Source organism: Quercus lobata, chromosome 10, assembly GCF_001633185.2.
Source record: "Quercus lobata isolate SW786 chromosome 10, ValleyOak3.0 Primary Assembly, whole genome shotgun sequence".
Lineage (NCBI taxonomy): Eukaryota > Viridiplantae > Streptophyta > Magnoliopsida > Fagales > Fagaceae > Quercus > Quercus lobata.
Genome location: NC_044913.1, coordinates 29,992,193 through 30,014,462, shown reverse-complemented (window position 1 = coordinate 30,014,462; position 22,270 = coordinate 29,992,193). Strand labels below are relative to the sequence as shown.

At 35.2% G+C, this 22,270-nt stretch overlaps 1 long non-coding RNA gene across 1 annotated transcript; it reads right to left on the bottom strand.

Annotated features, from left to right (window-relative positions):
- Positions 1 to 7,909: 7,909 nt before the first annotated feature.
- On the bottom strand, positions 7,910 to 10,089 carry LOC115965955. Its single transcript, XR_004086234.1, has 2 exons — positions 9,914 to 10,089; positions 7,910 to 8,220 (listed from the first exon to the last, which is right to left on the bottom strand). It is a non-coding gene; the product is annotated as an uncharacterized LOC115965955 (long non-coding RNA).
- Positions 10,090 to 22,270: the final 12,181 nt, after the last annotated feature.

Genomic DNA, 22,270 nt, shown 5'->3' with positions numbered 1-22,270 from the left:
TAAATTTAGCTACTCATAGTAATTGAAAGAAAACATAAAAATAAAATACTAACCATTAAACTAAACAAATAAAATAGAGAAAGAAATAGTCACAGTGCTAGAGAAAAGCCATAGACAAAAAGAACACGTTCTGCTCCTATGCACCAATCCTAGCCGCAGCCTCTGTATGTTCAGTCCCCTCAGCCCTAGCACTAGCCCCCCTGAATTTTTCCCTAAAGAACCTTTAAATAGGTTAAGGAATCCTATTACAAGTTGAATTCCCGTTTGGAGAAAATCCCAGATTTTTAGGCTTCACTTAACCGACTATTTTGGCCCATTTAACGTCAGAATTTGGACTTTTGGTGAACAACAAAGTTGTAGCCCTTTAAGTTATCGTTCCAGCCCAACTTGAATCATCTCCATTGGACATCTGAGACGAAAGTTATGCCAAAAATACTAACTGATATGCAGTCTGGAATCCTAATCCGAATTGGACTTGGATTTGGCGCAAATTTCCTTTGATTCCTTACTCCAATTGGACTTAAATTTAATTGGGTTGGTCTTTTCTTGAATTAATGCCTGGCTGGATGTAAGTTGGCTTGATTCAATTGGCCTAGCCCCACTTTGCATGTAAAGCCCTTGTTACCTACAACACAAAGATATTATATAATCAGTCACAAAATAACATAAAATTAAGGCTAAATATGTAGATATGTGAGTACTTTATTGTATATATTTCATGCACATCATTCCTCCTCTTTGAAGGAACTAATAAAAAGGGTCACTAGATGAAACAAAACAGCTATTAGGATTTCCTATAAGGATGAAACAACTCAGCTCTTAGGATTTCTTTTAACTTTATAAGGATGTGTCTGTCGGGTATGTAAAATTTTGGAACCGGAACTATTAATTTCCAAGAATTATTGAATAGTCATTTGACAAAATTCTTGAGAATTAAACTAAGGACGTAGAGTTAATTTCAGGGAATTAAATTATTGATTTCTCCTCCAAATAAAATGTTTATTAATGTTTAAAGGCATTTTTGCTATTTAACAAAATTGTCCATAATGGTCAAATTATTAATTTATTGGTTTCTAAATTAATGAGCATAAGTTTTTTTTTAACAAATTTACTCAAAAAAAAAAGATTTTTTTAACAATTTAAATTTTAATTCTAAATATCATGTTTTCGGTAACATGATATAAATTCAAATTCTAAATATATCCAAAAAATTTAACTCTTGAGAATTTAAATTGTTAAGAACTTATAACTCTCAAGATAACTCACAACAATTGAACATACCCTAATTGAACTAGCATAGTACAACCCCCAAGTCTATCCTATGCTGCCTTTCCCTAGAGATAATCTCCATTAAGGATCACCACCCAGCAGATCAAAATATTTGTATTAGTGGAAGCAAAATTCCAACAAATGCATGATTAAATGAGTGAATGTAATGATTCTAAAATATTTTCAAAGTTCTTTATTTATAGCAGTCAACACAATATTAATTATTTACACACTTTAGGAAGCTTAATTGATGATACTATCAAGACAGTACAATATAATAGAGCAGCATCATCATAATTTCATTCCTATCAATTTTAGTATCAAAATAGTGGATATAGTCATAAATCAATGAGTTAGGTCCACTTTTGTTCTATTGGTTTCTAATCTTTACAATGGAAGAACTTGTAATTTATTGGAATAATGTAAGGGATATTTGGCAGCTCAAAATAAAATGAAATTATGCAAAAGCTTTATAGAATTATCATGAAGCTGTCCAACTAGAAATTGATCCATGAATATGTACTATAACATGGGCCTTATCTGTTAGGACATATGTGAATAATGTTAGGAACATATGTCAATATAGAATTGGTTAATCTTTTGACAAAAACTTTACTTGTAATTGGGTAGATCTAGGATGTGTTTAATACTTCAAGGAACAAGATTTCAAGTTCAAGTATTAAAGCCATGCAAATCTGTCCAAGAATCAAGTGAAGAAGTGCTGAATTTTAAAACTCGACAGCTAGTATCTATCGAGATTTAAAAGGCTATTTAAGCCCGATGCTCAACAGCTTCTCGATAGATAGGGTATCTATCGAGGTTTATGAAAATTAGTTTTTCATATCAGATTTCACTCCAATCCGTGAATAGATGTTTGGGCTTTCTTTTCTCACAACCCTAAACATATATAAGGATTGTTTTAAGTGTCGTTATAGCTGATGCAACTTAATGCAAAAGTTTTTCACAAGCATATTGTGAATCGGAGACATATGCCCTAGTTCATATTTCAATTCAAGAAGTTGCTGTGTTTGTACACTATAGGGTTTTGTAACCAAAGAGCTTTGTGATCTTCATCGTGTGATGAATTGAAGAACTTTGCAGCCAACATCCTTCTCAAGTTGGTGAGTAAGCCACGTACTGGGATCCGCGCATCAAATTGGTTAGTCAAGTACTAGAAGCCGTGTATTCAAAGGAGAGATTGTCACTACAGAACAAGTCCAATTGGGTATTGAGGTAAAGGTTCAACTGTAGGTTGGTATAAGGTACTGGGATTCCTTTACTTGTAACTGCTTGTTGTGATAATAGTGAATTCTCGAGAGTGGTGACCTTAAAATCATCTGGTGGGGTTTTTTCCGTGTAGGTTTTTCCCATTCGTAAACAAATCATCGTGTCAATTTATTTTCCGTTGCATTTTAACTTAGTTGGTGATTTTTTTTGTGCTACCACGCTTATTGCATGCAAATTAAATTAATTAATTAACTTGGCTAATTAATTGGTTAATTCATCACAAGGGGTCAATACATTCTTGGCCTATCAAGTGGTATCAAAGCAAGCACAGTCTGATTAAGGTCTAATATTTGCTGTGAGAGCCATTGACCCTTGTTTGTCATGGATAGAGGACAGTCTCTCATTATACCTCCTTTAATTTATGGCACTAACTATGCATACTAGAAAGTATGCATAAGAGCTTTCTTGCAGTCATTAGAGGAAAAGGTGTGGCAAGCTATGGAGATAGGCTGGACTAAGCCGAAGGAAGCGCCAACCGATTGGGATGATGCTAAGATTAAGGCGGCAAATTTCAACAGCAGGGCATTGAATGCATTATTCAATGCGGTCACGAATGAGGAATTCAAGAAGATATTCTCTACTAAAACTACGAAGGAAGCATGGACCATCCTCCAGATAACCTATGAAGGAACCGAGGTTGTCAAGGATTCAAAAATTCAGAGGCTTACTACAAGCTTTGAAGAAATTAAAATGGAGGAGGTTGAGTCATTCGATGAGTTCTATGTCAAGCTCAAAGACATAGTGAACTTAGCCTTTAATCTTAGGGAAACTATTTCCGAACCCAAGCTTGTTAGAAAGGTGCTTAGATCTCTACCCAAGAGATTTCATGCCAAGATCACTGTGATTGAGGAATCAAAAGATATTAACAAAATTCCTTTGACAGAGCTGGTCGGCAAACTGTAGACCTATGAGTTGGGTTTGACAAGGATTGGGAAATCTAGTAAGAGCAAGAGCATGTCATTGAAGGCCAAGAGCAGTGACACTGATGAGTCTTCAAATGATGAAAATTCTAAGATGAAATCATATATCACCCGGCAATTCAAAAAGTTTATGAACAATGCCAATGCTAAAGGATTTGACAAAGACCGCAAGTAGTCTAGCTCGTCTCAATTCAAGAACCACGACAAAGGAAAGAAGGATGTTAGAGATGGCGGTCAATACACTATTCCCTCAGGACCAAAATGCTTTGGGTGTCAAGGCTTCGGTCATATGAAACAAGAATGCCCTACGTATCTCAAGACCATTGGGAAGAGCAAGGCACTTGCTACTACTTTGAGCGGCACCGAGCCTGAGGATGATTCTGATAATAAGGATGATGGAATCCTAAATGCCTTTACTGCCACTGTAAATCCTACTGAGGGGATTGATAAAGAAGTGGATGATGAAGAGGACTTCGTGGATTCTGAGTTTGAAAAAATGGATGATCAAGATGATATCCATACAGCCTATGAAAAGTTGTATAAGGTTTCTGAGAAGCATGAGAAACTATATAGGCTGGCCACCAAGAAGCTGAGTGATGTGAAACTTGATTGAAAAGAGCTTTCCACAAAGTTTGATGAAGCCAATCAGACCATTGGAGCACTGCGATTGAGAACAACTTCTTAGTTAAGAAGACCAAGAAACTTAAAGCGGAGCTATTTCAAGTCAGAGCTTAGTTGGAGAGGACTTCAAGTGCAAAGCTTGATGAGATGCTCAGTCTTCAGAAATTTGCTTCTGATCGAACCGGTTTAGGGTATGATTTCTCTTATCCTAGTATTGCTTCTACTAGTACTACTGTTTTTTTTTTCCTCCTACTAATAATGTTGAATCTGAAAACAATGATGTGAAAAATGTGTTAGCCAGTGAGAACATAGACAATGGTAAATCTATCTTAGGAGCACCCCTTAAACAAGATAAGAAAGAGACCAAAAACCCTAGGGCTAAGAAGGGAAACACTCAAAAGCCTAAATAGAAAAAGCAGCATCTTTGTCATCACTATGGAGTAGCTGGACATACTCGACCTAACTGCTATAAGTGGTTAGCCACTCAACAAAGCAACAATATGATCTCATCGGGAAACCAGAATCAGTTTACATCCTCCTTTGCTCCTCTTAGAGATCTACTCAAAGCCCTCATGTTCCTTTCGAATTTGAACGGTTTCAATTCTTCCCCCTCACTGCTAGATCAAGGGTTTGCAAAACGGAAAGGTTCTTCCAAGGTGTGGAAGGAAAAAGGCTCTGAATGATTTAGTCACTTTTTCTCTTTCTCCCCTTCTTTTTTTTTTTTTTTTTTTTTTGTTTTTGCATTACTTGTGTGTTTTCCTTTCATTATTTGAGTCGGTCTAGTTTTAAGCTTTGCTTTGTTAAACATGTTTTTGTTTGTTTATGTTTTAGTTTTACTTTATTTTGCTTTTCATAAAAATAAAAAATAAAAAATTGAAAAATCAGAAAAATACAAAAACAGTGTGTATTTGTGTACATTGGTACTTGTGTACCTTGGATGGCCATTGAAACAAAGTTTTCTAAACTTTGTATCTTTTGTAGCTTAGATGAGCATCTCTATGCAAAACTAAGCAAGTGAGTTTTGTAGCTCGTGTTTGTAATGAGTAAAATTAAGTAATCTCTTGTACTTAACACTCGTATTACTCTTTTTGACAAGAAGGACTAGAAAATCCTAAGAGAAAGGCATAAATAACCATCTTACCACTGTTACCCGCCAATCATGAAATAGCATTTGTATGCTTCGGCATAGCAAAAGTCCAATGTCAAAAAGCTTAACATCATTGGGTATTTCTTTTCTCTCTCTTATATGCCCATGCGTAGTTTGCTTAAAAGAAAAATATGCAAAGAAAAATACGCAATAGTCTTTGCTACTCTTGATACATGTGTAGGTACAATGTGATTTGGCCATCATAAGGAATACATGTGTTAATGTATGCTCACTAAACTGTCTTAACTTGTTTCTGAAATATAAAATTGGTTAGATTTGTTTTGTGTATGTGTGTGTGTGTGTGTGTGTGTGTGTGTGTGTGTGTGTGTGTGTGTGTGTGTGTGTGTGTGTGGATCTAAATGCTTGACATTTTTCATGTTGAGAGATGATTTTGAGAGCTTAAAATGTTATTTGGACGCTTGGTTGAGTAGCATGTTTGATTGCATTTATGGCTATGTTTTTCTCTTCTTTGAAAAACAGTTTTTAAGCAATCTCAACAGCTTCTTGATACCTCTCGACAGCTAGGCTATCTATCAAGCCTTTAGAGCTTCCTTTCTCGATAGCCATTATTGAAATCTCGATTCATTGAGATTCTTGAGATTCAATCTCGATAGCTACTCGACAGCTACTCAATCCATCAAGGAAGTTTCTGGATGCTCGATAGATGCTTGATAGCTTCTCGATCCATCGAAGTTTATTTGCTGTGGACACCTCTTGATAGCTCCTCTATAGCTATTTCTCACGTTTTAATTCTCGACAGCTCTCGATCCATCGAGAAACTGGGATTTCTATAAATAGGATCCGCACAACATTTCTCTCATTTCTCCTCGATCTCTCTCGATCCTTTCTAACCTCTCACCTTCCCAAACACCTCTCTCTCACTCCAAACCTCTTCCCCAAGTGGTCTTCGGCCTCTAGATCATTGTTCTTCTCTGGTATGATGCTTTCTCACTCATTATTCATGAATTTCTTATCTCTTGACCTAACTTTTGGGGTTTTTGAAAATTTTTGGGATTTTTTTAAAATTGTTGAGGTTTTTGTAAAAGTTTTGGGATGGGTTTTTGTTTAAATGATTTTAAATCATCACGCATTGCATAACATGTGCATTTCAACTATATTCTCATGCGTTATAGATGTGTGCTATATATGTTGAATTGTTGTGTGTTGTTAGGTTTGGATTGGGCTGAGGCCATGATGCTTTTTATGTTGCATATCACATGCTCATGCATTTTCATGCATATGTACCTTCAATTCTTTATATTCCTATATTGATTTGTTTGGTGCTTTTCTGCATGTCTCTATCTCTCCCTCTCTCTTTCTTGCGTTAGTATGCTCTATGGTACCTAAACGCAAATCCACTATGTCCCGGAACCCTCTTCGTTCCAGGGCATCTTCTTCTTCTTCACCTTCTGACCGCATTCCTTCTCACGTCAGGTTCTGTAATGATAAAGCCTATAAGGACTTTTCGGAGAACTTCTCACGACGAGGCGTTTATTCGGAACGCTAAGTCGTTCTATCAGATTTTTCCAATACTGACCTTCCCATTGTCATCTACAGTCGGGGTTGGGAGTCACTGTGTGGCATCCTGGTCACTTGTCCCTCCATGATCATACAGGAGTTTTACCCTAATATGCTCGGATTTGACTATTCTGTACCTCATTTTGTCACTCACGTTCGAGGTACATGCATCATAGTCACTCCGAATATTGTATCCGAGGTACTACACATTCCTAGGGTAGCACATCCTGACTACCCTAGCTACGATCATCTTAAGACTGTGTCTAAAGACCAACTCTCGTCTCAATTCTGTGAGACACCTTCATCTTGGGGTGACCGTCAAAACACCCCTTGCTCAGGCTTTGCAAGAGGTCCGAGATTTCTTAACATGGTGATGACATTCATTCTCCATCCATTGTCTCACTATAACTCTATCACAGAGCCTCGTGCTTGATTTTTTTATCCCTTCTTGAGGGACTTTCTATTGTTTTCAGCTTCGACTGAAGTGGCCACGAACAGAGACAATGGCTCTTCCTTCTTCTTCCGCTCCTTCCACATCCACACCTTCTTCTTCAGCAAGTGGAGTGACCTTCAAGGCAATCATGGCGTAACTTGAGCGCATGGATGCTCGCCTTGATACACTCACTACTGAGTTGTATCAAGTGAACACCCGTGTTGGCCATATTGCTAAACGGTAGGCTCGCCTTGGTGGCTTCGTAGAGTCTCCCTCTCCTACTTTAGAGGCATTTGAGGTGAAGGATGATGATGGTGACTCCGACGATGATAATGATGATGAGGATGCTAGCTCACCCTAGTGATGACGAGATGATTGCTTGATTCAAATACCCTTTGTCATTCGTGACAAAAAAGGGGAGTAGTTTTGGATATGAGAGTAGTCATATACATAGGGGGAGAGTTAGCATAGGAGATTTTTTGTGATAAGGGGAGTGTTCATATTTTGAGGGATGTAGTGAGGTTATTATGTATTTTCTTTTCTTTCTTTTACATTTACCTCATGTATACCTGTCACGCCCCAAACCCAAAAGGATCCAAAGCATGAGAAAATACATCCCAAGGGTACCTGTAGATTTTTCCTTTCTTTTCCAAAGGATAAGAATATATAACCATACTAAAATCTCTATCTTACAAGTCAGAGCTCTATAACACATTTACGAACAATAACTAAAAATCATGTGCCTTCACATAATACATGAATATATTACAAAACTCTGATTAAATTACACAAAGTCACAATCTTATCAAGATTAAGGAACTTAACATCAAGTCTAGGCCTACCATGCCAAAGGCTAACAAACCTCAAGCGACCCACCTCCAATAGAATTAATTAAGGTCTCGTTGAACATAGCAAGATCGAATCACCAACCATTTACAGCAACAGTCCCCCAATTTATATAGCACTCTAATCATCACCAAAGAAGTAAGCTCCATACCCAAGGTATAGCTAATAAATCTGAAAAACTGTTAGAGGGTGGGATGAGCTAAAGCTCAGTAAGTAGCATAATTAATGAAGGTAGGGGAAATGCAAGTTTCATCTTCAATAATAATAATATGATATGACAAGAATGATTGAATATTGAAACACAAAGTTTCTCAAAGTAGATACCTTGAAACTATATACTATAATCTGTGAGCATCAACATTATAATTTCCAAAGCCATAATATCTAACATAAGGCAAATTATCATAAATATACCACACTACAACATAGACCGGTCAGAAGATCCATCCATTCACAACTGGCATGATATGGTCCTCTTTGATATGCAGACTCTTGGCCCCATAGACAACAGCCTTACCCATACCCTCAAGGTTTTTCTCTCCCCCATGGGCAGCAAAGAGAGCGCATCAAATAGGACCTCTCTTGCATGTGGTCTCTTGGCCCCATGGGTAGCAGCCTCATCCACACACAATCAAGGAACCTTTTCCCGCAGCAGGGAAAAATGCGTCATCCAAAGTGAAAGGGCACTGACCTAGATTTGATTCCGTTGTCACAAAGACTACGAAACCAAATCGGGTGATCACCGGGAAATTACACATGGCATGGTGTCAAAACCACATAAAACTCACAGGTATACATTTCCTTTCAAATACATAGTTTACAACCAGGTAGTTTCAGAAAAACCTTAAATAATCTAACTTCCACAAAGTTTGTAAGGTTTTCAACTTTATTCTTGTCAAAAGATTTTCTATCAATTTCCCACATAACAAGACAAGATAAGCATCTTTAAATTTTCTAATATACCATGAATTCCAAGATTTCCTTATCAAAGATTAAATAAAAGATGCTCATTTTCCATATCAACAATTCATGCATTTCCCCAAATGCAATACCAAATATGATGCACTTTTCATATATAATAACATATAATAGGGTCACAACACAATACTTTTAAGAAAACATATATCCATATATAATTTTCCAAAATGTGTTTGACCCAAAAACAACAATTATAAAACATGGTTATTTTCCAAAAATCCCATTAAAAAGCTACTTACCTTGCAACCCGCAAAAAGCCTAATTCTCTAAGCTCCAAAGGAGATTAGCTAGAACCTCAACAATATCAAGCAAACCTAACACAATAAGCATAAAGCTTAAAATTGTATCTAGCTACAATTTAGGAATTGCCAAATAAGCACTTAAGCAAGCCTGTTATTTAACTTCATCAATAATAATATATTCCACCTCTAAAGTTTCTCAACAAATTGATTCACAAGATATAAACTCCAATTTATAAAGTTAACTCATTTAATATCATCTCTAACATTATGACTAGTTTCCATAAAATTTACACTACATCAATAAGAGACCCATGAAAGCAAAATCAAAATATCCTCCAAGACAAGAAATTTAGAACTTCAACTAACTCCAAATAAACCCAATAGCAATGGAAAAATTGGGTTTACCAACCATCACATGTTATAACTCAAAACCCCCAAATTTTCCACCATACATAAACCTTAGGTAGTCATCATTAGCACAAATCATAAACCCACTCATCAAATAATTCCACCAATACAAAACCCATACATATAAACACATAAATATTACTTCCAATGCTCATAAATCACATGGGTATCATTATTAAAGCTTAGATAAAAATAACCTCAAGCAAAAGCATATAAACCCACCAAAAAGATTAGAAACTTTTACCTCAAATAAAAGGTGAAGATGCTTAGAGGTTCCTAAGGATTTTCCGGTGACATTGCCCGAAAAAAAATAAATAAATAAATTGATGGTGGAGATGGTGGTATGGAGGTACCAGTGAGAGAGAATGAGCAGGTGATAGAGAGGAGTGTATGAGAGAAAAGAAAAGAAAGAAAAGAACATAAGGAGAGGGATGGCCGGCCAAAGAGAGTTGAGATATTTGTGAGATGAGTGGTGGGGTTTTAATAGGGTAAGTGGGCACATGTGGTCCAAATAAAATCTGACCATTTTTTTTTTGTTTTTGTGATTGGGATGTTACAATACCGGTCTTGTGACCATTTGACATACATTGTACTTATCTTTGGATATATATATGTTAATGTATGTTATTCACCTATCTTTGCATGTGTTGTTTCTTTTCTCTCTTATTAATTGTATGCAATCTTTTATTTCTGTTTCATACTAAGATGCCTTGATGAGTTTTGTTTAAAGTGTTTCAGAAATACAGGTTGTCAAAGTCTTCTTGCCATGAACTCTCTTCTTGCAAAGTTTTTCAAGAGTTTGTGTTAAGATAGATTTTATTGTATTCAACAAGTGAGTATGAGTTGAATGATTTATGATTTCTCTCATTTGTTCATTTGTCTGTTGTGGTTTTGTCAGGAATTGCCAAAGGGGGGGATTGTCAGGACATATGTGAATCATGTTAGGAACATATGTCAAAATAGAATTGGCTAATCCTTTGACAAAACACACTTTACTTGTAATTGAGTAGATCTAAGATGTGTTTAATACTTCAAGGAACAAGATTTCAAGTTCAAGTGTTAAAGCCATGCAAATCTATCCAAGAATCAAGTAAAGAAGTGCTGAATTTTAGAACTCGACAGTTAGTATCTATCGAGGTTTAAAAGGCTGTTTAAGCCCAATGCTTGACAGCTTCTCGAAAGATAGGGTATTTGTTAAGGTTTATGAAAATCAGTTTTTCAGATTTGATTTCACTCTAATCCGTGAATAGATGTTTGGGTTTTCTTTTCTCACAACCCTAAACATATATAAGGATTGTTTTAAGGGCCGTCACAGTTGATGCAACTCAATGCAAAGTTTTTCACAAGCATATTGTGAACCGGAGACATATACCCTAGTTTATCTTTCTATTCAAGAAGCTACTGTGCATGTACACCATAGGGTTTTGTAACCAAGGAGCTTCGTGATCTTCATCGTGTGATGAACTGAAGAACTTTGTAGCCAACATCCTTCTCAAGTTAGTGAGCAAGCCACGTACTGGGATTCGCGCATCGAATTGGTTAGTCATGTACTAGGAGTTGTGCATTGAAAGGAGAGATTGTCACTACAGAACAAGTCCAATTGGGTATTGGGGTAAGGATTCAACTGTAAATTGGTATAAGGTACTGAGATTCCTTTATTTGTAACTGCTTGTTGTGATAATAGCGATTCTCGGAAGTGGTGACCTTAAAATCACCTGGTGGGGTTTTTCCCCATTCGTAAACAAATTACAGTGTCAATTTATTTTCCACTGCATTTTAACTTAGTTGGTGATTTTAACTTGGCTAATTAATTGGTTAATTCATCACAATAGATCAATATATTCTTGGCCTATCATTATCCACACAAGGGACAGAAAACATGTGAAAGCTTTGGCATACCTCATTATTTTAGGGCGCTGGAACGAAACTACAAGCTTTTAATAATATGCCATCAAAATTTCCACTGGTTTTTACATAAGAAATGGATTTTTTTCAATTAAGGAAATTATTCCAAACTACTATTCTTCAAATTTAGAGTAGTTAACAGTACTAAAATCATCCAAATGTACTAGATAACTCTAATATTGCACTGTTTATTTTCCACAAAATGATGTCTACTGCAATGATAAAACCTGAATAGCAAAAAGTACTATTTACCTTGCCTTCTTAGCAAGAAACTACCAGTTTGTGAAATTATTATTATGATAAACTTATACATTGTAACGAAATCACCAAAGAGAAACAACAATTAAACCCAGAATGTGAGATGATACTTTAGCAAAGTACCTCACTGGATTCTCTAAGCAGCTTAAAATGGTCAAGATAGCATATTCAAAAAGCCCCGATGTCTTGCCCATTACTGCCTAAATTTCAAGATTGAATAAGCACTTCTTTCCTTCAGGCAAAAGATCTTTCTTCTTTTTCTTTTTTCCTTTTTCTTTTTTAAAGCAAAAATATAAGATTTCTCAGAAAAAAAATATATATCTTTTTAAGTGAATTTCCAAACATGTCATGGTACACAGAAATAATAGCAGCCAATTGTGCCCTGTTTCGTTCACTGAATATGTGGATAAAAGTCTTCTCATCAGTTCCCAATTTCTTTTCCCTGCTTTAAAAAGAGCCTTTAAATCCATTGCAGCTATCTCTCTGTCAAATTCCAGGCCTTCATTACGGGGTGTACTTACATATGCAAGCAAGAGCTACGTCAAATATTTTGCATTAAGGTATCGATGACTTTATTTCCTCTCATATTATAAAAAGGGATATTATAAAATTCGAAAATTAGACATTGAAATGTCAATCACAACACAGTTTCAGATTGAACATCTCATTATTACAAACCATGAATCAAGCCACCCCTCATATAACAGATATTAGATACATACTACTATACTATAACTTATAGTCTATAAGTCAGTAATGTTGTTATAATTGCACCTAGCACTCCTAAAGCATAAGTGCAAAACCCAAAAGGCAAGGAGCATTCAATGAAGGCATTTTTGCCCCTTTTTGGAAAATCCCAAAGTCCAAAAAAGTGTGTTCTAATTTCTTTCTTTCATTTTTTTTTCCCCATAAACCCTTTCAATTAGTCGCTACATTTAAGTATTTTAGTCATATTTTGGTTAAGCCATGTTTTAGTCGCTACATTTTAGTGCTTGATGATCTCTGACTTTTGGTCATATTTTGGTTAAGCCATGTACTTCATTTTGATCATTACTATTATAGCTGTCCAAATTTTGTAAAACATAGACAATTTTTTCAAATTTACTATATAGAAAATAGAAGAATTGAAATAGCCATTGTTGGATTTAAAATTTGAAGTGACAACCTTTGTGCAATTGCACCACTCCAACCATTTGATTTAATAGGCTACATATTACTATTTAAAATTTTAATACTTATTTTTTATTGTATATTATAAATATTTCTACGTATTAGAAAAAGTATTTAAATACTTCAAAAATGTACTTCAAACAAGGCTACGCTTGTGCAAGCTTTAATAGGATTTTGTGCTTAAGCGTGTCTAAAGCTTCTAACAAGACTCATCAGTCGTCAATCATTCCAAATTCCAATTTTCTGTCTCATCTGCAGCTCTGCAAATCAAGTCACAACAAAGAATGCATCCATTTCAAGATTCAGCAACAGATGCAATATATGACTTTATTATTGACCTGTTTCTGACTTTTGAGAGCCTCATCTTCAATGTACATAGCAATTGCTTAGGGCCATCATACACAGATCTTACAGTATGACATAAGGCCATGTAACATTCAATTATACATTAGGCAATTTCAATATCTGTTGGTCAGTTCCAGGGCTTTATAAATATGCCTTTAAACCTTCCACAAAAATATCATATCACAAACTAAGACAATGTAAGTAATATGAAGACGTACACTATTCAGCAGTTTAGAGCATCCTTTTCTTGCAATACATGGTGCCAGATCATCTAGCCAATATAAAGCTGCGGTTACATACAGGTAGATATGAGCAGATTCCATGTCAACACATAGAAATCCACATGGCATCAACACATTATGAGGCCCCTCTCCCCCAACACACACACACACCAAAAAAAAAAAAAAAAAAAAAAAAGGAAAGGGAAAAATTAATCATGAATGTCCTTAGGTAAAAGTGAGAACGTCGAAATGTCTCTCAAACATGGAAACTAATATTAAGCAATGCTAAAGAAAAATTGAAAAATGCATAGAGAAAAATTTACCTTTTTATGATCTCCAGAGGCTTGCATTTCAATATCATGTTCAAGGGGAACCCCAAATCTAGAATGATATACTTGTTTAAAAAACGATCAATTCATTTATTCACTTCCCCTAGTCTCCATTTGGTTGAAAGAAGAGGAAGATTAAAATTTTCAAGCTTCATATCTATCTATCTATATATATATATATATATATAAATTAAAAGAATCAAATCAAGTAACAGTCAACAATATATTCAGTCAACAGAAACTTTTCTCTCCTTGACTCTTTGGAGTCTTGGGAAGTAAAAGAAACCAACTTACATTGTCTAACGTAAGATTCAAACCTCTCCGGTCTGCTTTGCTGATTGTAGTAGGGGATTTTTCTTTTGTTTTTATCTTTTTTTCATCCCTTTCTTTTATTTTCCTTCTTTTCTTTCTTTGATACACTTGTCATTATCAATGGATGTGGCTATGGAGGAGATGTGGAGGAAATTTAATCTCTCGGAAGAGGAAAAAGGAGTTTTGGCTGTGAGCTCCCAGGATGTGTCAAACTCAAAATGACATGCAAAATTCAGTATCTTGTTCAAGTTACAAACTAGCAAGGAATTTAACAAGGAGGCGTTTAAATCCACAGTCCAAAAACTTTGGCATGGTTGCATGGTGTTACTATTAAAGAGGTTGGAAACAATCTTTTTTTGGTTATCTTTATAAGTGAGGAGGACATGGTGGAGGTTCTAGACAGAAGTCCTTGGTCCTTTGATAGGAGATTGATTTTACTGAAGCGATTTACAGGTGATCTCAGTCCAGGTAATGTTTTCTTCAAATACTCTCCTTTTTGGATTCGGGTCTTCAATATTCCCATTAAAAGTATGAATTCATCTATTGGTTCCCTTGTTGCCAATGAGATTGGAGTTCCAATTTTGGTTGATGCCCCGAAGAGTGGATTTGCTTGGGGTCCTTCCTTAGGATTCGAGTTGATATTGATGTTACCAAACCCCTTATGAGGGGAAAAATGGTTCATATTGAAGGGGCGGAGGAAGGTTGGGTGTTCTTAAAGTATAAAAGGCTGCCTACCTTCTGTTATAGGTGTGGTATACTTGGTCGTCAGGATCGAGAGTGTCAAAAGGTACATAAGGGTTGTCTGTCAACAGATGAGGATGAATTTCAATTTGGTCCATGGATGCCTGTAGTTGCTCCCAAAACCAAACAGGGAAAAGAAAGCCCTAGCCAGTCCAGATTCAGTGATGATGATGAAGAGGAAATTCAAGTTACCGATGGGATGAGGATGGAGTTGTACAACCCCGTATCCACCACCAGCCACCAACTATTCTGATGACCAGCGAAGCTAACAAGGAAACAACCAAGCAACAACCAGAGAATCCAAGGCAGTTGACAGGTCTGAGTTTTTCCGAAATCTTCTAATCCCACTCAAATTTCAAACTTTGAGTGGGATAGCCTTGCAACTGAATCCACCTCTTCTAAAAATCCAGATTTTTCCTCACTTTTGAAATTAAAATCATCGAGGAATCCGCAGGTAAGCGTTTTGGAGGTTTTGAATGAGTTGAAAGAAAATAATCCGATTACACTTGATCCTATTTCTAAGGAATGTACTTCATCAATGACTCTTCCAATTACTGAAAAGTCAGGTAAGTCTCCAACGTTGGCTAATAGGCAACAACTGGCAGATTATAAGGAAAACAGTGGGACTACCGAAATGAAGGGGAAAACATTGACAGATATGGATAACAACAATTCAAACGAGGATAATTCAAATATGGATATGGAGATGGAGAATATTTCCAATTATACTGAGGAGTTGTCGGGCCAAAAAGGAACTTCTTTGAGATCATGGAAACGTATTCTTCGGAGTCCCAATTTTCAAATTTTTGTCGAGAATTTGCCCAAGCTTCAACACACGAGTAAACGTCCTTCAATAGCTTTGTCTTCTTTGAACTCTTCAATTCACAAAAAACAAGCAATCTGTTCAGATAGTTTTGAGTGTTTCTCAAACATTTGTTGGGGGTAATTTTCCACCCCCTACTTCAACATGAACATTTTAAGCCTCAGATGCCGAGGGCTGGGGATCCCAGAGGCAATAGAAGATCTCCGCTGCTTGGCGAAAAAAAAAAAAAAAAAAAAAGTCCCAAATTTTATTTCCGACATCACATGGATGCTCTAATAAATCAAGTGGGCGTTAATGCGTAAACCACATCACATGGATCCCAAATTTTTTTTTCCCACATCCTAAAACACTAAAAAGGAAAATCTTGGGATTTAATGCGTAAACCCCACACATTTATCTCTTTTCCTTGGCTTTTATTAAGTGATTTCAAAGAAATTTTTGCATCTTGATGAGTATTGCTAGACCTGGGATTTAGTGGATATTGGCTCTGTTTTTCCGTCCAAGTATCAGCTTCTGCAAGGTGTCAGTAGAATGCAATTTTACAGAACTTGTGCAGGGCCGGTGTAACACCCCAAACCCATACCAAGGATTTAGATGCATAACCTATCTTAGAAATACTCATCAATGATATAATGGAACAGAGCGTAAATAAATATCCACAAATAAACTTCAAATAATCAATATCTTTCCTATGAAATCCATAAAACAAAAACTTTAACAATAAAGTCTCCAAATACAATCTCGAAGAGTTCCACAAATGCCAACTTACTATCCTAAGAAAATATACTAAAACAATCCCTCAACTAACATAGCTCCAAAAGAAGTCTTCAATCTATGTCTCCAATGATCTACCATCAAAAGATATTCCACTGCTCTAATCTGAAAGGGTGGAAAAAGGGGGGGTGAGCTAGAAGCCCAATAAGAGACTACATAACATGAGGATGTCTTTCAAAACAAAACATTAGTATCGTTAACAAAATATAGTCTTTACAAAACCTTTACTATAATATTGTAATCAATAAATAAAATAGTAACCACTTTAATTGGCCAAAATACACTAAATAGGTAGAAACAATTTATTATAACAATAAACAATCTTTTTCCACTTATAACGATCAGTAACAATAAAATAGTAATTCGATATGGAAAACATTAGTCATTAGCCAGACAAAGACATAAGCTGCTAAACACTCGGTGGGTGATTCCCATGGGGAACAATAACACTAACCTCAGAGAGGCAACACTGGCTCTAAAGAGCAAACAATAACACTGCACCACACCACAATAACACTACATCGGCCGAAGGCCAACACTTAACCCTGTGTTGGCAAAGGTTGCAGACTGTCTAACTGACTATTTGAAAACATTCTTACGTTATTACAATATTGTCAATACCAATCATATATCATATAACAAATACTTTCTCAAAAATATAGTTTTAAATCATTCTTAACATATACAACTTCGAGGTAAAACTTAAGAAATAATAAAATTCAAGTATGCGTACAAAGCATTGATAATAGTATAAGTTTATGAAAACTTCACTTTTGCAATTATGTATATATATATAAATATATTTTTACCAAAAATATATATAAATATACACGTCTTGAGAGACGTCATGTTCTGAAGTCCACTTACCTCAAATCACCAAAACACGATAGATCTCAACTATCCAAGCTGATGACACTTGAACCTAATACACAAATAGATGATTTTACCGTGTTAAGCCATACTTACACTATTTACATAAACCAATCATGCTATCTCTCTTCCAAAATCACATATGGACCTTCATACAACATACTTACATGTCAGATCCTAACAATGTTTTTAACCAAAGGCCTACCATTAGTATTTAACACTTTACCATCCGATCCGAAATAATCCACAAGCATCAATATTACTTACATCTCATGATAGTCTATTTAAATTGGATATAGGGAATTCAATCTCAATTGGGGTATTGATATCATGTAATCTTATGACTCACCATGCTATGTACATCAATTTAACTCTTTACTCTCTACATATATATATAAATATCTGCCATGCCACTTAATTAAGTCATAACACAGAAACTTCAAGAAATCTTATACCATCAACTTAGAGGTATCTTGCACCATGTAATATTAATTGTAATATAAACTCTACTGTATGGAGATAAACAACACGTATCTTTAACCTATGATACCACACACAATCAATAATCAGCTTGTTAATGGTTACCTTGAAGTCGTCTATGTCAAGTTTGGCAATAACCCTTTTTGCCGTAGCTTTTAGCATCCAATGTCTCTCTCTTCCTTTCACGTGACTGACCTAAAAGACTCAGTATATATATATCTTTAAAGTAACACTCTAATTCAGTCTAGGAAGATCAATCTCACTCCAATTAGTACTCTTAAATAACACTCCTACTGGGACTAGAGTTTACGACTCACTAAAACTTAAATAAGCCTCCAAGACTTTAATTCCAAATTAAACTCAAATCAAGGTTGTTAAGATGGGCTAAAACTCTAAAGAATTCCAATAACACTTAAACTCCTAATCCAAATAGGTTTTAGTCTCTTATCCTTGTCCTTAACTGATAAGGAGACTATGAATAATCCACAAAATAACTCTCACGTTACATCTTTTATTTATTTTCTTTGTAGATATCATAATATAAAATAATATCACCTTCACAATAAATTAAATAATTCATCAATTTCACTTTAGAAGCAATAAAATTAATTTAAGTGAGGCGGGTGTTACATTTCATTGTGATGCCCCAATTTGATTGATTGTGTGATGTGTGTGGGTGTGTGATGAGTCCCACATCGGGTATTTACTGGGTAGATCTGGGCTTTATTAACAACTACAAGGAGTCTCAATTGTGACTAGTCCTTTTGAGATATAGCGCAGATGTGGCTAGCGCTTTTCCTTGGGTCGTTACATATGGTATCAGAGCCGGCTCGGTAATCCCTGTGGGCTTGGAGACACTACCCCACAAAGTGGGCCCTAACGAGGACGTTAGGGATTTAAGTGGGGGAGATTATGATGCCCCAATTTGATTGATTGTGTGATGTGTGTGGGTGTGTGATGAGTCCCACATCGGGTATTTACTGGGTAGATCTGGGCTTTATTAACAACTACAAGGAGTCTCAATTGTGACTAGTCCTTTTGAGATATAGCGCAGATGTGACTAGCGCTTTTCCTTGGGTCGTTACAGCCGGACCCAGGAATTTTTGTTTGGGGCCAAATTGTAACTCTAATATATTTATCTAGACAACTCCACATACTCATATACACACGTTTTTTTATTATATTCACATGCTTTCATAAAATAAAATTCATTTTAACTATTTTTATAGTGAAATTCTTAAAAAATTTCATTTTCGATACAAATTATCAAAATTTATACTAAAGCAAGTAAAAAATCTTTCAATTGAACTAATGAAATTTTCAAAAACATGAATGATCCAAAACTTGAAGGAATAAGTTAGGCTTCAAACATATTTGAAGCTATCTTGCTCTAACCCATTATGTAATAACTAAAGAGACATTTCATGTGTAGTTTTAGTGACATTATTTTTTTAATGAGTCAAAGACTTGTTAATTACCACATAACTGGTTGAAAAATATATAGATTCAAATATATTTGGTGCCAAACTTTATCAAATATTTAATAGATATAAAAGCATATTTTACAATAAAAAATAGAATTGTGAAAAATAATGTTATGTGTCTATAATTATTAGACCAATTTTTTTTTTAAGAGCATCATCGGACTAAATCAAATATTTGGGGGGGAGGGGGGAACTCTTATTTTTGTAGACTAAATTTTGAAAACATTAAAATAATTATATATATATATTTTTTTTTAAATTCAAAATTTTGGGGGGACCATGGCCCCCCCACCCTTACACATAGCTATGCCCCTGCACTTGTGGACCTTATGAATTTTGATAGAGTTTGTTCCTCGAGGGTGACTGGATACTCGAAGACATAAGGGATAGGTTTTCTTTATTTATTTTTTTTTCTTTTCACAGTATATCTTTACGATATAATCGTGCTGCCTTAGCTTTGGCTAGTGCTGCAAAAGAGGAAGAAGAGGTCATTGTTTGGTTAAAAGAATACCCCTCTTTTCTCTTTCCCATTGTACAACATGATTTTTCATGATAAAGTCTACTATCGTTTCTACTATAAAAAAAAAAAAAGTAACAGTCAACAATGTGACTAGGTCTTTAGTGTATTTTTTATCTGCTGGGAAAAAATCCAAAGACTAAAAGGTAGAAAATCACCATGAAGCTTTATAAATAATATATATTCGTGTGGTGCTTAAGGCAAGTATGAGAGAACATGGTTCCTAAATATAGAAAATAACCCTTGTCAAATAACAAGTTTTTAGGTCTATCAATAGAAAGTAGATTGTTCAAAATAAACATTGTTTCAAGATGTTGAAAAATAAGAAAAACAGATCCACAATTGACAGAAAACCTTCATTTGTTGTTCTAGTAGTATGTAAAAACAAAAAAAAAAACAAAAAACAAAAAAAAATCAAGCATTTATTAGTGTATAGGGTCTTGAATGAGTCATCTCAACAAGAATTCATTTCTCATAAAGCAAGTTTGAAATACTTGCCTTGCTGCATGGGTGCCAGCAACATAAGTGTATATGGGTCATTATTAGGTACTTCTAGAGTACCATAAATGCGTACTCTCTCCTCTCACATAACTGTGTGTCCCACTAATTAAATTTATGGTAGGACCCACAATTCATGTGAGAGGGGGGAGTACGCATTTATGGTACTTCCGGAGTATTCAATAATTTTCCAGCGTATACTTACAGGAATAAATAAAAATGGAGATGGGCACATTAGTTTTTTCAATTAATTGAAATTTTTTTGGTAAATTAGTTGAGGGAGACATTGGATGACACATATGATATGACATATAGCAAAAACAATAAAACAAAAACCCAAAAAGTAGAATCAGTCCTTTTGAACCAAATATTACTGATAGGAATGAAATGAAAGGCCCACGAGAGTGAAGCAATCTATATGTGTTGTGGAATTCATTGTTTTTTTTTTTTTTTGGGTAGAGGATGTCCAACGTTGGACCAAACAAGTAGTAAAAGCATGTTTGAATAGAAATTTAAAAGAGAGAGAGAGAGAGAGAGAGAGAGAGAGAGAGAGAGAGAGAGAGAGAGAGAGAGAGAGAGAGAGAGTAGTACCTTTGAAAGCACGGTAAAGTGCAATAGCGTCATCTCTTGGGGAGGTTGGAACTGGAGGAACGCTTAGCAACAACATTGATTTGCTCTCTCTCTCTCTTTCTTTCTTTCTTCAACCTTTGTGCTGTGTGTGTTTTGTCTTGTAGTGATGTGAGGGACAAAAAAAAACATGTTGAAATTTAAATGAACAATGAATGCGTGTCTGAGGATAATAGATGGGATTTCCTAAATCATTGAGACTTCTTAGACTGATAAACTAGTGAGATGCACTTGATTCTCAAAAAATTAAAAAAAAATAAATAAATAACAACAACAACTAAAAAAACTAGTGAGATGCAGGGAGAGAACTAGGGGCTGGCTGAGCATGGATCCAACCTATCCGATCAAACCGCCCGACCCGACCCAAACCTAAGGGTTTTGGGCTGGTTGGATAGTTCTCAGGTCGAATTTTTGGTCAAATACTCTAGTCACGGGTCTAACCCAACCCGCCCAATTTTTAATATTTAAAAAAAATAGAGAGGGAAAAGAAGAAAAGGAAAAGAGTTACCAGTTTCCTCAGCCTTGAAGACCATTTGCTTGCCATTTTTTTTTCCGTTCAAATCTATATATATACTAGTCGCTAACTTGTGCGATGCACGGAAAAGCTACCAATTTTTTCCAAATAATGTGACATTAGCTATTGGAATTCAGCATCGATTCTCTGGTAGCACATTCTTATTTTTCAATTTCATTTATTTCATGTCTTCCACTAAATATTCAATGCATTCATTATATTTAAAAAACGTTGAAGTAAAGTTGTATCCTCAAATAACTAAATATAAGAGTTTAATTCCTGTCTGTTTCAATTTAAAACCAAATTGTGCATAAAAGCAATAAAATTTCCTTTGTTCCAATACGTCTTTAGTACCAAAATCACAAATTCATTAAAACCAAATTGTGCATAGAAAATCCTAGAGATTGAAAGACAATTTTAAAGTATTTTTTGTATCTTCTTCCTTTGTTGCTTTGTAGTAGTCCCTGAATATGCCCTTTTGTTTTCCTTGAGTACAGATGTTGGTGTGAGTTGCACATTGGTTTGAACATCAAGTTTTTGAAATTTTGTACAATCACCATCTTCTTCAATTGATAAGTTGTTGCTACATTCATTTGAAGTATCACTAATGTAAACCTGGCAATAGAACAGGTTGAGGAATGTATTACAATATATACATCTTAAATATCATATTTGTAATTTTGCTAAATTAAAGAATACTTACTTCTGTCATTTTATCAAGCTGAATTGCTTT